Below are 13,509 nucleotides of genomic sequence, written 5' to 3'. Positions count from 1 at the left end.
ACCCGAAATGAATTGAAAAGTTTTTCTAGGATATCTCCCATTGCATAGTTTACAAAGAAATAGTCAGTCTTTGTGAATTTGTAGTGTTTTATGAAGTTTTCATAACAAAAGCTTACACAACAATTTGATATTTTGAAAAGAGGACTGCTCTAAATACAAAATATTTGTAAAAAAATGCAAAATAAAGTGTCAATTTTATCTGTTGTTCATTAATACTGTTTACACAGCATGAGCATCATGTACACAACATTGTAATTGTGCTTCAGGGAAAATGTTTCCCCTGCTTGGTGGCAAAACTGAGCAAACTATAGAAAGACACACCCAGAAACAACGTTGATGGCTGAGAGGTAGAGAGCTGTTTATCTAGAGAATATTTACTTTATTTGTACCAAGCAAACTTATCTCTGTCTTACTGATGAAGACATGCCAAGCCACCAAAATGCAATTCTTACAGGCACTGTTATGAATTCTGTGTTAATTAGCCACTCATCTTTTAATTTTTACAGCATGTATAAAGTATTCAATGACACAGGAAAAGTTAATAGACTTATATCTATTACTTATCATGTTGTTGCTGCAAATCTCCTCACCTGACAAAAGAAAGATGAGAGATTCTAAGTGCAATATAGAAGGCAATGAGAGAAACAACCCAAATTAAGAGATTAAAGTCCAAAAGAGTTACAATGACATTTTTGGAATAGGCATTTACCTTATGTCTGGACAGATTTAAATTATGAATATTAGTATTTCTCATTTCTAATTGGAACATTTAGCTGATTTTGGGTGCTTTTAATGATCATTCTACAGAACATGATGGATCTCTAGATTTTCTATAAATTTAATATTTGAAGGGTTATGAGTTTGCCTCCTTAAGGCAGCAGGATTGAAACAAGAAGTAAAGGTTCTTAAGGTTTTTGTTTGTTTCGTTGGTTGGGTTTTTTTTGGTTTTTTTTTTTTTTTTTTTGTTAACTGCTCTTTAGGGGAATCTCTTGCAGTATGGAAGATATCTATCTATTCCTCTATCTTTCATACATTAAAAAATATTGAATTAAAAAATTAGGGATGTAGAATAGGCTGAAATAGTAAAGGTAATTTAAATTTTTTTACTTGTAGAATTAGCAGCAAAAATGGTCTTGAACATAAGCTCAGATTTGCCTCATAGCTCTGAGGCAAATCTGGAACTTTCAGTTGCATCCATATAATTCAGAAATTAATTTAGTCAGCCTCATTTTCTGAAGGGATTTTATCAGCTCCACTCTTCATGCACTTTGATATCTCCTACTCCCAAGCAGATCAGGCTTCAGTAGAATTTGGAGCAATTGCACAGCCTGCCCTCATCTCTCTCTTCAGACACCATGTGCATTTGAATGGGGATTTCTGGGTGCACAAATAAGTAGAGCAGCAGGAGATTTGCAGAGAACTTCAGACTCATTTAACAGCCACTGCAGCAGATATCTAAGATTGCTTCATTCATGAGCAATAGTATTGATTCAGTATTGCCTCATAGTCCTTCTCCCCTCACTCACCTCTAGCTGACACTGTTACAGTCCAGTTTTTAAAGTTACTAGAAATGCCTCTGGCCCAAATTAAGATGCAAAGAAGACCATATGCCAAAGTCAATATTATGGCTTTTATTTGATAGTAAATACATGAGAGAGAGAGACAGAAAGAAATAGAACACAAAACACAAATGAGGGACAGAAAGAAAGGGACAGAGACAGAATGAAGAAAATATCACCACTCCATGTATCCCACTGATGTCTCAATGACCCTCTCCAGCTGGTCTTCTTGGTGATGAAGATCACCTCAGAAGAATAGAATGGATCAATACCTGCTCAGGCCAGGTGGGAATGCCCAGATACCTTCCTTGCACAGGGGCAGTTTGACGCAGCCTCTTGCAGCAGACTCTGGATCTGTTGCATCATTTTGCATCTCGTGCAGTGCTCTGCTGCATGCCTCTGGAGATCACTTTAGGGGTGATAGATTGATAGATTATGATGCCCCCTTAGCCGCCTCCCACAAGAATGTCCTGTGGTTGCGGCCTGTGGGATTTCACAGCTGGGCTGGTTTGTGTAAGGCGGGATGGGTGCTCACTGCCTCTAACCAGAGGTCATGCCACACACACATCTGAAACCTCCTCCCCACTCCTCATTTTGAGGTTATCTGTGCAAACCTGGCCTCTGTGGGTTGTGGTCTCCTCCACCCCAAACACAGACAGGCATGATTCTCTGCTGTGTTTGGCTTTCTTGTGGATGCATTCCTTTCCCTTGGTGGCGTCTTATACATCAAGAGTTTTATCGTCTTATAGTGCAAGGGCTCCATATTGCCAGAGTTCCATACCTCTTCAATACTTCTCGCAGGCATCTCCTCCAAGCACTGACTGTTCCTGGTCCTTGCAGCAGCCATCTGACTCCAGATCCCACCAATCCACTCTTTTATACCACTGTTCTTATTGGCCACAGCTGTGGCCTGTCAACATCGGCCTGGTCCTGAGCTTTAGTAATTGCTCCAGGTGCAACTCTTTAGGGGACAAGATTACATTCTGTACCACCTTCATTTACCCATACTGTACCCCCCTACACCTTGGCCGTGTTTATTTCTCTCCAGACCTGAGATGATGGAACAATAGCGTTGCCGTTATCTTATCTTGGTGGCTTAACTCACAGTCCAAAGTTCCAGTCCGGAATCTTCAAGGGCTTCTGTTGCTGTGGCTTCTTTATACAGTTTTTGCCATAATGGTCTAAACTCCTTCATGTTTAAGGCATGAACCATTGCTTTCCCTGACCTACACCCAGATTTTTAAGTCAATAGGGAGAATAACTGTTTTCTACTGAGGCTGATCAGACACTAATAATTTTAAAACTAATTATTCCTAAATTCTTTGCCATTGTCTAGCTGTGCTGTTTGGAACTCTCAATTATTTTTGTAATGACCAAATTAATTGCTTAAAGATAAGGTGATATAAATTTCACAAAATTTGATGTTTGGTAACAGTTATGATCCACAGATAAAGGTGTTCAGTAATCTTTTTTAATTACCATATCAACCATAATGAAAAGCTACTGTATTTTTTACTTTATTTGTGTATTTTACCTAAATTTCCCAATTTCTTGTTCAAATGCTTCTCTTTCTCTTCTGATGATGTCAATGGGATGATCTTTCACTACATCTTGAAAATTAACATCCTGGACACATTTCTGAAAACCTCTCTCTGATGTGAAAACTGACACATCTTTAGTAAACTTTAGTAATGTTTCAATTATGCAAAACTTAACATAATTAAATGGAGCCATCCTTACCAAGAAATAAAAATCCAAACATTATGTTGAGAGTATTTTTCATAATGAAGTTTTTCATATATAAAAAGTCTGAGCACTTTCCTCTAAGTTCTATATTTCAATTGGAAATATGATTAAACAATGATATGATATGAAAACATATCACTGATTTTAAAATTTAATTTAAAAAAACATAATCAGAGGGGATGTATGAATTTTTAAAGAGAACCCTCACCTTTTTTTGCTTTATGTATATTGAAAGACTTCATTAAGTACTATATTCTTATTTTTGTACTGTGTTCTCATAACCTGTCTCTCCTTATGAAGTTTACAAAGTATAGACCTGCAAGAAATAGGATTTTGAATCTTTAGGGAATGAGGACCAAATTCTAAAATGATTATGCTGGTTAATTTTCGTGTCAAAGAAAATATGGAGGGGAAGTTTACATTGTGAACTTATTCATGCTTCAGAATAAAAACAGTAAACCTTAAAAAAGAATAGCCAAGTGAATCAATACGAATCAAGAGACAGAAATTTTTCAGTAAAGTGGTAGCAGGAAATAATAGATGGAGGTTGGAATAGGAGAGAGTAGGACAGGATAGACGTGGGACTCAATCAACTGAGAAACACTTGAGCATCTTTGGGTAGTGCTAGAACTACCTATATTAGCTTATTTTGCATATGCAGCAAAACCCTTAAACATCAACCTAAGTTTAATCATCCTCTAGTTATAATGAATCAGTAAATTCAAAACAAAACAAAACAAAGTAGGAAAATTAGGGTGAAAAAATGTAAAAGAACAGAAAGGCAACTTTAACCTCTTTTAAATAAACTGTTCTAGCTGTACAGTTTGCAAACATGAGCATGTCTTGCTGCTTTCACACCCTAAATGCCTATCACTCTTTGAGTGCTGTATGAGTTAGAAAATGCTTCAGCACATTAAAACTCAATTAAACTTAAAAGCATCTAAGACACTGAGTCTTCCAAATATAAAGAATCTACTGCTGCATGTGGAGAGCTCTCAATGAGGAGAGCAGAGAATAATGGCATCTCCTGTCTTGTAAAATATTTTTATATATTTAATGATTTGTTCTAATGTTTTATCTAGGAATTCTGAGCCACGAGGCTACATAAACACATCACTGCAATTTACTGCAGCAGCATTGTGGCTATGTTGTAGTATATGCCCAATTGCATTGGCAGGATCACTTTCACTGTGTTAAATTTCCAAGGATAACAACGTGACATCTGCTGCAGGAAAGACTCTTTTCTGAGAAATTACTAACAAGAAAATAATGAAGAAATTAACTAAGAGTCCTTTCTTATATTTCTGTTTTCAATTCATATTTCTGGATAGAAATGTTGTGCTTGTTTTCATTCAGGGCAAACTTGGGAAGAAACCTCTGAATGGGTTACCTCTAAAACACAAATTAAAATGACCCCTCCCCCATCTGGTTTGGGAAAAATTTCCTTGGAGAAAAATGGAAAAAAACTGTTTATTTAACAAGCAAGTACTCACAAGCATAAAAAATGACTAATATTAAACAATAAAGCTTTTCACTGTTCTGAAGAGATTGCAAATTCAAAAAGTCAAAAAGTCCTTTCCACGGGCTTCAGCTCAGCTCGCTGAGTCTCAGTCCTTCCTGCACTGAAACATGCAGCATCCTGGGCCCTGGTAGGTCACAGGTGCGAGCTCCCACTGTTTTTCTGCAGTTTCTGTCCAGAGTAGGTTTGAACAGTTCCAAGGAAAAGAAAAAAACAAAGTCCAGGGAACTTCTCTGCCTCAGCTAGCTAAAAAAAAAAAAAAAAAAAAAAAAAAAAAAAAAAAAAAAAAGCAAAGGAGAGCTCTCTGTCACTGTCTGTCTGTGCTGCAGCAACACGGTCTGGGAGAGAGAAAGCTGAAACTCTTTCTTTATATTTTGAAGACAACCACTTCAGATATTCCACTGCTTCTCCTTCTCCCCCCACTTCACTCTCAGACCTAGGGTGTAGAACTTAATATTCTCCATAAACAGAACAGACAATTGGGGATACAAGCATCATAAAGCCACTACAGGACAAATGTAAATTCACGTAAGCATTTTACTGTTATGTTTTATTTTTCCTGTCTTGTGTTTCGATAATGTTAATTATGGGTGTAAATATAATCTTTAAGTGAGCTTTAGGCTTCTTTTACCATTTAAATGTTATCTGCTTCCAAATCTTGTGTTGGAATGGCATTGTACAACATTTGTTCCCTTGTACTTGGTGTTGGAACCAATACTGAAGGGAGGGAGTTGCAAGGGTGTAAGAAGATTGATGCTTTCCTTTGAGATGTGGGACATCTAAATTTTAGAAGACAGAATGAAAAAGTTTCCGTAGTTCTCATGTCCATCCCATTCTTCTGAGATGTGGTTTGATTACGGCATGTGATAGGGAGATGACACTGGCTGCAAAAAACAAGCCAAGCCAACAAACACTAGAGAAATTTCCTAAAAAAAGTCTCTGCAGGACTCCTACAAGGCTTCAGAATAAAATTCAGTCTCTGACTAGAAACTTGGACTAATGCACATCTTTTGAGATTACAGAGAAAGTGATATTGATAATGAAACCCATCATCTCTTCTTCCTCGTGGTTCCACTATTGACATCACGTTAATGCTCCTGAGGTAGGACTTTTGTTTCCATAGTAACTCCTTCTGGTACCCAGGTATAAGCAATAAGATACTTTTGCTGTTGCTTGAAATGAAACAGGAATTTTATAAGAACAGATATGTTGCCAAAGCACAAGTGGCAGAATTTGAAAAAGTGAATAGAGCAAGAAAGACAAACTCCAATATAAATCCAATACCTAAATATTCTCACATCTCAAATATGATCTAGTAGATAAGTTCTCTGTTTAAAAAAAGTCTGCCCAAATGAAATTGCATTCTGACAACTTCCTTAAACAGATCTTCACCAATATATCAATAGCTAATGTTGTGATAACTCTCTTTCAAAATAATATTACAGCATTCCGTCTTCATTCGATTTCAATTTATCCACATGTGAACTCTTGTGCTGTTTACCTATATAGAAAAAATGCCCCACACTTATTCAAATTCTCTTGAATAGATGTATGTTTTCTATTAGACAAATACCCAGTTATAGATTTTTTACTGCTCTTATTTATTTTGACTTCACAGTCCTCAGTTACAAGATGCAGGATATGCAACTCTTCTGTGCTAGTACTCTATTCAGAATGCAAAAATGACCTAGTAGCTGTTCTTTCTAATGAAAGCTTCCAAATTTGTAAGAGTATGAGATAGGTACTTTCAAGCCTTTACATTCTCAAAGGAACTTTTATCTTAAGTTTTGTCTGAAACAAGATAGCATAAGAAACCAAACCTGATAACCACAGCTATGCCTTGCCATTTGTATGCAGTAAAGGAACTTGAAGAACAATGGGAAGAAAAACAAAATTCCAAGATCCTAGAGTTAGGAAACTGTGTATAAAAGACTAGTCTTAAATCTGTATCATATAAATATTCCACGCAAACTGACTTAAAATGTATGCATTTAGAGTGCTGTGAGCTGAGTTCACAATTTTTAATTATTACTTGAAATACAGCTCCAAATATTTTACCCACTCCTCCCACAAAGAAAGGAAAAAAAATCATATTTCCAGCTCTTATTTCAAATTAGAAGAGAAAAAAAAGGGGAAAGCATCAGCTGTGCTTTTTTTTAATTGTAAGTTGAATTCTTTGACCCTTTAAATTGCAAGACATAGCAGCAAAAATGGAAGGAGGGAGGGAAGGAAAAGAATATTACACCTGCATGCTGCTGGTGCAGGTGCACCCTGCTTCACCCACCATCTGTACTGCAATATTCGAATAGTCACAGGTTCTTAGCTCTTCCAGAGTAAGCATCTTATTCCATTACACTACTCTTCTGGGAATACACTTCTCACTTCTCTGTAAAAAAAATGTTTCTAAACTCATTAGCTATAGGCAAGCACCTCTTTAGTTCAGTTAGGTAAATGTTTTCAATCTTCAGAAAATCCTGCTAGATGAAGTCAACACTGAGTTAATTTAAAAACTATTTTTTTTTCTTTTTAAAAGATGGGTGTGAATATTTCAGGTACCTGAGTAGGTAGACTACACTATAGATCAACAAGATGATCTTCCTAGTGCCATAAAATCATCAGGCCATCCCAAGACTCAGCCATTGTATTGATGTAAGCAAAGGTCTCACTAGCACCCCAAATATCAGCCACCCTAGGCACAACCAAGTCAGGACTCAGAAGGCAGCTGTCAGTCTAAAAGCTCAACAGAACAAGATGGGGAAAAGGTCCCAGAGGTTTTCATCCCTCCCAGAGAATACTCTTCCTCCTTTCATCTTCCATGATAAGCCAAATGGCGACCCTTGGAGCTGCGATCAGGAGCTGGGAAGACTCTGTGCACAAGCATCTCTGGCTTTAAATCTCCCTTCAGCTGTAACACTCAGTGAAGCTGTCATACTGTACAAATTCAGAGTAACACAGAAACAAATCACAAAAGATTCTTTCTTTAAAAATCCTTATGTATTTACCTTCCAAGCATTTTTGGTGGGGATTCTGCAAGGAAATTTACAAAGCCTAATGGTATAAAATAATTTTTGTACTGTATTTAGAAAATCAATTTAAAAAGTCTCAGCTACTGGAATGCTACAAATTGTAAGAATAGAAAAATGCTATATTTAATAAGCTGCTCTTATCTAAACATGGCAATATAAATTGAAGGTCACACATACAAGATGACAGTTTTGGAAAGTAATGACTTGAGAAAAAGGCTGAAATGTTCCGAGAAAAAAAATAACTGAACATTAGTTCCACATACAATGCAGTGGTCACAGCAGTAAGGCAGTCCATGTATTTCCAGCTCAAATTACAATGCTGTTGTTTCAAACTTCATCTTAAAACATTCACAGCCCGGATAGATGAACCCCCAGCCTTGGATAAATGCATGGTGCTTTATTTTTGAGCTCTCTTGCTTTATACACACTGCCTGAAGTCGTTTATGCCTGGATTTAAATTTCACTTCAACATTAATATATCTTGTGCTATTTTGTCCTGTCTTGTCTAATGTAATCAACAGCGTGGGTCTTTTATCATTGTCACTTTGTCTTCAGCATGCAGGAGCTGTTCAGCAAATAGGTTTTTGGAAACTTGCTTATTGTGTATCACCTCTGACTCCAGCTTCTCACAAAGCAGAGAGACAGTATAAATTTGCAAAGTTTTTTTTTTTTTATTTATATGTTTATCACCAAAAAAATATCAAAATCCCCATTGTATTCATAGTGCAATTTCCCTACCTTCTGTGATTTACAATTTGTGATAAGCTCAAAGAATGACTCTAAGAGAGGTAACTAACACAAACATTTCTGTTTGGGTTGGCTAATGATTCTATTGCTGTATCAATGATCTATAGAAAGTTTATACCCAAATATTATGGCACACTGTCATCACTGTGGAATATTAGAATAGAATCAGTTCCTTAGAATGTGGATGAAAATATACACTAAGAATGTATATCACATTTCAAAGGCATACTTAAACATTTTAGGTGGAACCATGAACCCACTTAAAATCAATGGCAAAACTCCCACTAACCCCAGAAGAAGTCAGATCCTGTCCTTTATTGCTGCCTATATTCCTTTTTTGTCAGCCATATGACAAATTATTAATAAAAGCACAGGATATTACTTGGTCTCAGCAGAGATGGCAAGAACCAGAAAAGAAGCTTTTCAAATACATTATACATGAATCAAGCTGTTATCTTCTGAACAATTTGTTCAATGAGTTGGCATTCAACCAGATAGAGAGATGGTCAAATACTGCAAAAGACTATTCTTGAATAATTTATTTAATGAATAACATCTACTTTGGGAGGATAATGTATTCTGTGAGTATATTTAGCAGTTTACAGCCAAAAGTGTTTTATCCAACATTAATTACTGTTGTTTTGTTTTGGAGAAGCACAGAAGCACTGTAAGGTTTTGTTTGTTTTGCTTTGATCTTCTATCCCGGCACAGTTGCCAGCACTCGTGCTAGAGTACACAAATAACAGCCACCTGACTTTTGTTAAATTTGGTTTCACATTGCTTCAGCATGTAGGATTTGTTAACTTTCATCTAGAGAATTGAAGTGGCATTTTAACAGTTTGTGTATCACCTATTCAAGCAGTACGTTTTGAGTCTTAAAGAAAAACAAAACAAAATAAAACAAAAACTAGGGAAAAGCCTCCAGCTTCCAAGTAGCTTGAATTTAGATAATATTACTGTGTTCACACTTTCTCCAACAGCTGTCTATTAAGTCCACATAATGATTTTCTAAAAACGTTGTTTTTTTTTTTTTTAAACAACATTAACTAATTTACATAAACAGCTGTTTTGTTTAATTTCCAAAACTAGGAGAATTTCATTCTTGACACAAAGGCATGGAAATAAGTTGTGTATAGTTTTAAGCAATGTTTCTTCCCTTAGAGAAAGTTTAAACAAATATTCACATCTCTAAGTAAGTCTACGCTGTTGGCAGTTCCTTAATATTATGGCATCCATACCCTTGAGATCTCTTCTCCACTGGACACAGGCAAAAATGTTGTGATTCCCATTACTGAGACGTGCCCTAAGATTTTCATTCCAGCCTTTTTCCTGATCCTCATGGTCAGCCTAAATGCACTTAGCTTCTTACACAATGACCCTAACACACTGTATAAATACTACTCGCAAAACACAAAGACTTCATCAAAACCACAAGGAAACTGCAGGGAAATGTGACAAATGAAAACAAAAGATGAGCCTATACACCAGTTGTTCTGGTGTTTTTAATGTAATTTGTGTATAGCAGCAGGATAAGCATGTGTAATGAGGTACTGGCATAACTTCTGTCACATTTTATATATGCAATACTTTCCAGGCTGAGAAAAGTATCCCCATATCTTCATATCCTCATACCCACTGGGCTCAGGCTGGAAATAGAATATGTGCCTAGTGAGGATCCTTATGGGTACATCAGCACTGGCCACAAAGAATGCTACTTTTTTCATGAAAGATAACTTGTGTTTTGGAAACATGACCTCTCACTGTTTTAGTAGAAAGTTTAGTCTACTGTGGAATGTCTCCAAATGAGCAAGTCCACATGGAGGACCAGTGTCAATCTCACAGGTGCTGTCCCTGTCACACCTGGGTGTGCAGCCGCTTCCTCTTTGCTGGGGAGAGGGAAATACAGGAGCTGCTGCTTTCCCTCTGTCAGGATCCATTCATACAAATGGATTTCATGACCGTTCGTGGATTTGATCTCAGGGTGCAAAAAACTGACGCAGTAAAAGGGGGGTTTGTAGTGATCATCAAAACAAATGCACCTTTATTGAATGACCACAGCAAAATGCAATAGAGGGATTAGGGGAGAGAAAAAGATAGAGAGAGAGGCATACAGCTAGCAAATGTAGAGATGAAGTCCTTTGGTCCAGTCCAGCCGAGGATCCGCCTGTTGTGTCGGGGAGATCTCAAATCTATAGCTAACTCAGAGGGTTTTATTATGATAACTCTATTGAAAATTGTGAGGGGGAGGAAACAGATGCAATAAGGAATAGATGTAACAGGTAGCCCATGCTCTCAGCAGTAAATGACAGCCATTGTTTTCGTGGTCCAGTGGTCACAACCTGCAGGCAAACATCTCGCCTTGGTCAGCTTGCCTCCCCCACACACCTCCCCTGGCTGGGGGTTTCAGTCCCAGTCCTTGGAAGGAGCAGAGGGGCCTTTCCACATGGGGGTTTCAGTCCCAGTCCTTGGAAGGAGCAGAGGGGCCTTTCCACATGGGGGTTTCAGTCCCAGTCCTTGGAAGGAGCAGAAGGGCCTTTCCACATGGGGGTTCCATGTCTCAGTCCTTGATGGAGCAGAGGGGCCTTTCCACATGGGGGTTCCATATCTCAGTCCTTGATGGAGAGGCTTCTTACATCCCAGTCCGTCTGTCATGGTGGTTGTAAAACAGGTGAGGGTCTTCTCTGGGGACCACCAAAATACTCAGGAGAAGTCCAGCCTTCCAAGGCTGCTGTTGCAAAAAGGACACTGGGCCTCCTTCTTCTTCTCATTGGGCTCAGTGTAGCATACAGCAAACACCACCTGTGAACAATAACTTAGCACTGCGCTCTCAGGTCTCAGGGCCCTTGGCATGTGTAACTTTCTCCTTCAGAGCCACAGATTTTAGGCAGGGGACATCTTTTCTTCAGTGGTCCCCAAATGATGATTGTGAGGCAGATGAGGGAAAATTCAGACAGACTCTCACACCCTCGCTAGGAAGTTTCCTCACCCAGCTGTTGTCGTAATGAACCACAGAATCACAGCCCATCACTGCACCCCTGCACGCTCCCTGCTGCCGCTGAAGATGATCCATCTTCCCTCTGCTCCTGGTAGGCAAGTTGTGGTTTCAGCTGTGACGTTCAGCACCACTGGGCATCCATGGCATGAACCTGGAGGGGGAGGAGAGGAATAAAACCATCAGCAAGTAATGAGCTGAGACGGTGTCTCACTCGCCCTGCCACTGCTCAGGCCAAATGAAGCTTGTGGCACAACAAATAGACTTCTAGCTGCAGAGCTGGGGTGGAGCTGGCAGTGCTACTCTGCTGCTGGAATTCTTTTTCAGGGTAAAACTCCCTAGTATTTTTTCATAGCATTGATTCACCCTTTATTTATTTATTTAACAACTATTTGTCTTACAATGAATTCGGAAAAAATATCTAATTTGTATTCCTTGTACAAATGCATCTAATAAATTATCATATTTTTCAATATCTGTAAGCTTTAAAGCTTTTCAGTAACCTGTCTCCAGGCATCACTTATTTCCTTTACTAACACAAATTTTTCTTTTGTTATTTTAGAAACTCCTTGCAATATATATCTTACAGTATTTTCACTCTAAATAAATTTTCAAATTTAATAACTCAATACCTTCTCTGCAAATGGAACCTAAAAATTTCCAATACAAAATATTATTCAGAGGCTTTTTAGATACTCTAGAGTAAAACTATTCTAAATTAGCTCTTGGGAAATATTCATTATGATGCAGTCTTCAAAAATACCAATACATGGTCTTTTTTTTTCTCCTCACAGGCTCCTATCTCTTTTAATGTACTGATTAAATATAGGAGTTACTAAGTAGTGTGCAAAGCATTGTATTTTTAATGAAAAGAGTCTTGAACAGTCCTGTAGTAATAGTTCTGAATAGTATTGAATTTTTCATGTAGAAAAAATAAGTAATAATAAGTATTATTTTAAATAGTCTTTATGAGTTCTAACTCCCTTTGTCTTAGTCACTAGATGCCCCACTCTTGTTTCCAAGGCACACAATAACCTAGGATTTTCTGATTTTTGTCACTAAAAGGAACATAAAACAGTAAATGTAACATTTTTCCATCACAATCCTTAGACTAAATGTCTCTTTTTGAAGGAAATCAGAAAAATTGTTCTTATAAAGATTCTTTCTTCATAAAGCACACTTTTTGATAATCCAGATCTATATATATTGATATAAAATGAGCTCTCTTTTGGTAAATGAATCATCTGAAGTTACTCATGAAAGAATAGTATAGAACAAAGATGGAAAAGTGATTAATTTTTGCATTTTCACAGATAACTTTTTTATGAAAAAAAACCTATCCAAATAATGAGCAACACCTTGGAAACAGGAAAATTACTGAAATGAGAAATGGACTAGAGAGAGGCAAAATAATTGAAATCACCTTAAATGTACTATTTTATTTAGTCCTTTGATTTATATGATTTCCACAAATAGTCAGTCTAAATGATTTTGATATTTGACACAAAAAACCATTGTATCATATTTTGCAAAAGAATTTGGAATAAATAAGCTCAAAGCAATGTCTGTCAAATTTCTTTTCCCCCCCCAAGCCTGAAGTGCCAATAATGTTACTACAAAGTGTAGAAGCAGTGGTCTGCCCCATAGACAGTAAGGATGGAAGAATTTGAAAAGTTCCTCTTTTCTTGGTGCTAAATTAGTGCTTCTTGTATAAATAAATTCCTAGCAGATATTTATTCTGGGAAGGAATGAGGTAACACCTTGAGATAAAATTCAAGTTCTGCATTCAGATTTTTTGAGGAGCAGAGATTGGAGTAGTGCAGTTCATAATGTAGAGAGGGTGGAACTCTTTAAAATAAAAAACCCTCTTTTTATATTTGAGAGTGTTTATATAAGCAAGAATTTGGATACGTAAATCAT

This window comes from Melozone crissalis, unplaced genomic scaffold (genome assembly GCF_028551555.1).
Source record: "Melozone crissalis strain CALT ecotype California unplaced genomic scaffold, PUWL_Pcris_2 ptg000039l_1, whole genome shotgun sequence".
Classification (NCBI taxonomy): Eukaryota; Metazoa; Chordata; class Aves; order Passeriformes; family Passerellidae; genus Melozone; species Melozone crissalis.
Note: the sequence above shows the minus strand (reverse complement) of the source record.